The sequence below is a fragment of the Rhagoletis zephyria genome, unplaced genomic scaffold, assembly GCF_001687245.7.
Source record: "Rhagoletis zephyria isolate East Lansing unplaced genomic scaffold, Rhagoletis_zephyria_1.1 Rzeph_scaffold_02192, whole genome shotgun sequence".
NCBI classification, from domain to species: domain Eukaryota; kingdom Metazoa; phylum Arthropoda; class Insecta; order Diptera; family Tephritidae; genus Rhagoletis; species Rhagoletis zephyria.
Window position 1 is genome coordinate 17,166 of NW_016159276.1, and position 4,526 is coordinate 21,691.

At 34.9% G+C, this 4,526-nt stretch overlaps 1 long non-coding RNA gene across 1 annotated transcript in view; it reads right to left on the reverse strand.

Annotated features, from left to right (window-relative positions):
• Positions 1–333: 333 nt before the first annotated feature.
• The window catches only part of LOC108366214 (uncharacterized), a 47,655-nt gene continuing 43,462 nt past the window's right edge, over positions 334–4,526 (reverse strand). Inside the window, exon 2 of the long non-coding RNA XR_001848060.1 lies at positions 334–463. This is a non-coding gene — a long non-coding RNA (uncharacterized LOC108366214). The remainder of the gene's footprint in view (positions 464–4,526) is intronic.

Consider the following 4,526-nt stretch of genomic DNA (forward strand, 5'->3'; position numbering starts at 1 on the left):
AGGAAGTCGTTCCTATTGACATAAAACCTGTAAGTGGGAACACATTTGAGAGAGTAATTGAGCGACTGTTCCTAGTCAGAAGTTACAGGATTTAGTCCGGAGTTTTTTTCCTGTAAGTTCATGAAAAGTGTCAAACGATCAGCTGATTTACATGTGCAATCAAAAACAGAAAACGGTGAAAGCAAAGAACCTTATATTTGTTAAAAAATGGAAGTAAACAACGAAATATTTGAATATGTATAGATTTTAATAATTATTTAGTGATATTTCAGCCAAATCAGTGTAGTACCAATGACATGTAAACAAACCGTCTGACGTNAAAAGTTAAAAATTTTATACATAAATGCCTTTTATTACTTTAAATTATTAGACACAAGACATTTTTTATTTCATTTTAGAAATATATCTCCTAATCCGAAACTTCATCATCAAGGCCAGAATATTTATTTAAAGTTTGAAGAACCTGCAAAAAATAATAAAAGATACGGATAAATTTTAAATTAAGAAGCTAGTAACAACGGCCTACAAATAATTATATAAACAAAAACAATATAAAATTATTTGTATAGTTACAGTGGCAAAATTTGTGTGAACAAAAATCGCGATATTTCTATAACATCGAATCACAACATACAATTTGTTTTTGGAATAAAAAACCTAATATCTTTTAATTCAGTAAAAAAAGAGCAACAAACTTGAAAAATTATGGCAAAAATGTATAAAAGCAATAAATGTATGTAGCTTATATTTTTCATATCCATGAATTTTTCAGTTCGTCTCTTTACGTACCCCTAAAATGTATTTTTAATCTTTCGCTGTCCTCGGGTGTTTTTATTAATCGTTAAAAAATGGCTCGATCTCCACAATCTTTAAATCTGGTCCCGAAAATTATGTTACAAACTACAGACCTATATCCAAACTTTTCGAGAAAGTGGTCAAATAACAACTGTTTTTTGCTATCAAAGGATGCATTGATCCGTGCCAGCATGGTTTTGTTTGCGGTCGCTTAACTGTCACAAATATAGCTTTTTTCTCAGTTTAACATCTTATCGTTTAAGAAGGGACGTCAAATAGACGTAGTCTACACCGACTTCTCAAATGAGTTAGATCATACCTATCCAATAAATTTTCTTTTGCTGAAATCGAGAATAAGAGATCATGTGCCTTTGAGGCCACTTCTGGGGTACCTAGGGTAGCATCCTAGGTGCAATACTGTTTCTTCTGTTTATTAATGTCGTTGTAGCCTGTTTTAAGCATTCCGAGTTTTTACTGTACGCTGATGCACCCACTTTTGTTGTCCACCGTATGATGGCATTGCCAAGTCCATGGTGTTGTTTGTGTGCGCCGTAGTAGCTACCGTTAAAGCACCCAATTAGCTTCTAGAATAATCGAGCCGGCGCCAATTGATCGGGCACCAATAATACCGGCGGTGACACTTCAACGGTTTGCGTACTGGTGCGTAGGTTGTGGCCTGGCTCGCAACTGCGGGTCGTGGCAGTTCTAAGCGATCTTTGAGAAAGGCAACATCTTTATTGCGAGCGCGAGTGTAAAAATCTATTAATTGCCAGGCGAGGCACTTAGGTTGCAGTAGTGCAAGAGAAACATTTTCAAGAAGCGGCGCCAGTCGAGGCGTAGTGAGGTCGGCACCGGATTTGGGAACCATATTCCCAAGGAGCACCCCTGCAATCGGAACGCCCACCGACCGCCGATAAGCATCGTTTTCTTTTTGTTAGTCTGTGTTCAGGCGTTATTATTGTCGGCAGGCTTCCTCCTTTTTAGCGTCCTGCACCCTGAGCCGAGACGTACAGAAGGGTTAAAGATATCCTCGGTAGCTAGCGATAGTGAGAATGGGTTCGAAACCTAATGGTTTGGTAAGGTTTTGTTTTGTTTCCATCCCTTTCGTGCGTATATTTGTTTATTTAGTTTGGCCCGGCGTATTGTTGTTGCGCACGATAGGTGCATTTATTTGGCACATTAGGCAGGTCCGTTTTTGTAAACAAAAGCTAATGACAATGCTATAGTAAAGTAGATATAATTTTGTAGAAGGGTGCGCCACGCCCCTACAGGCGTGCAATTTTCAATCAGCTATAACTTCGGAATCATACGTCACATGACTTTGAAATTTTATATGAAGACACACCCATGGTAGGCGCTTATAGTGAGGTATATATGAATGAGTTTGTACAAGGGGCGTGGCACATCCCATAGAGGTGATATTTTTAATCAGCAATAACTACGGAACCGTAAGTCATATGCCTTTGAAATTTGGCATCACTACAGACCTATGAAAGATGGTCAAAGTAAAGTATCCATACATAAGTTTGTAATAGGACGTGAGGAGTATCCCACGGTCTTAAAAATTTAAACAGCTGTAACTAAGGAACGCTAAGTCACATGACTTCAGAGGCGTAACTATAAGGCGGTATGGCTGGCCGAGAAGGCCCGGCTCAGGAGACCACGAGCTCGGAAATAACCTTACATTTTTCACAAAACTAAGTACTTAAAGTTATAGTTTTTTTAAGTCCTTAAAATCAATTAATGTGTGTCAGCTAAAGGCATATATGTAATACTTCTATATTGGCAGTAAGCTAACTTCTCAATGTGTAAGCATTCCGAAATCAAAGCGAGACAGTCTAGTACCGTTTTTGTCAATGTATTGTGTACTTGAGTGCCGGTTTTGTATATGTGTTGTGTACATGTTTATTTATAAACGTATGCGTTCCTTTTCTTTCGTACGTGTTTATTGATATATCTGTACTGTAGTGTTTTCGGACGGTACTAGCTCTTACTGCCAATATAGGAGTATTACATATATGGCTAAAGGCGAATCAAACTTTAGAACATTTTCCTCAAAATTTCAAACTTTTTATTACATAATTTTTTTCGAGGGTGTTGCACATTTTCTTCCGTTTTAAAATAGATTTTGTTCATACGCTAAATGGAAGAAAACGCTGAACACCCTCGACAAAAAAAAATTCCACAAAATCAACGGTAATAACGGGCCACAAAACGGCATTCTAAAATTTTCTAAACATTTTGAATAAAAAGTTTGAAATTTTCATGAAAAGTTGTTTGGAAGTTTGATTAATGTTTGTGAACTTTATGCAATTTGTGAAATTTGTATTTCTTTGGTTTCTTTTATAGAAGGATAAAAATAAAAAATTTTTAAAAATAAATAAATATACAGGAGTTGCATATAATATTATTTTGAATTTTACTGCTATTATTTTTACCGCTGCTGTATATTTTATTTTATGTCATCCTGCTTTGCTGAAGTATGTACTGCATTGATTTTATTTGTTCCAATTTGTGTGGCTATAGCTAGTGCTGAACTATTATTTTCGAAGCTAGCATTAATGAAAACCTATTTCAAAAACTCTATGGAACAAGACAGGCTACGTAACTTGACTATTCTGTCTATTGAAAATTCTATGGCTATATCTTTAAATTTTGATGGTTTTATAGATTCTTTTGTCGAACAGAAAGCTACTTAAGAGTTTTATTAAAATTAAATTAAAACGTTACGATGTGTACTAGGAGGCCCCATCCCAAGAATTTTCCACGGGCCTCAGATGGTATAGTTACTCCACTGCACAAACCTTCCATTTTAATTTAACCTTTGTGTCAATACGATATACCCGGGTATGTTTTGTGGTTTTGAAAAACACATATACATTTTTCCTATTACTTTTAAGAACTCAACCTCCAGGTATCTGAATACATATTAGATAGCTATAAATTGCAAAAAAAACACTTTATTTGTTGCTGTTGAGTGCGTGGCAAGTGATTTTAAAATTTTCAACCTATACGTAACACGTACATACCCGGGGGTATGTGCATGGTTGGTTGGTTGGTTATAGTGCTTCAATGTAACTTACTTACTATGATACAATTAGCGCGTTTTGCGCTATTAACACCATTCCCTAATGAATTTGTCGATATCATATATAGCTACGGTGACCATCCGTTCTGTTTTTTGCAGGACCGTACTGTTATTTAAAGGTCAGTCCTGCGTAGTTTTTCAAAACAGAAAACCCCCAAAATGTACTGATTTTTTCCAAGTAATAATAATAATAATAATATATTTATTCTTTCTTCTTACAAAATCAACATATAAGTACATTAGTAACTTAAAATACTTAGTATCGCTAAACTAATGTAAGAAAAAGTAAGGCATTCCTTAAAAACATTAAGTTTTTGTATTGGATGCCATCTCAAAAGATAAAAATTATGGAAATGAAGAGAGTGTGTATGGGGTGAAGATATATAACCAACAGTGATAACGTTAAGATAATTTTATAGAAAAAATAATATTAATAATATTTAACAACAATTGCATATATTTAAATTTTAAAGTTTTTAAGTCGCAGAACTCAGGAAACTTTTGATATCGTCGTGTGAAAGCTCTAAAAGAAACAATTTTACTTTTGATAAAAATTTAGGCAAATTTCTAATAGCACGAATATACGCAGGTAACGCATTGAAAGCTTTACAAGAAACAATAGTGTAGAAGTTTTTGAAGTGTG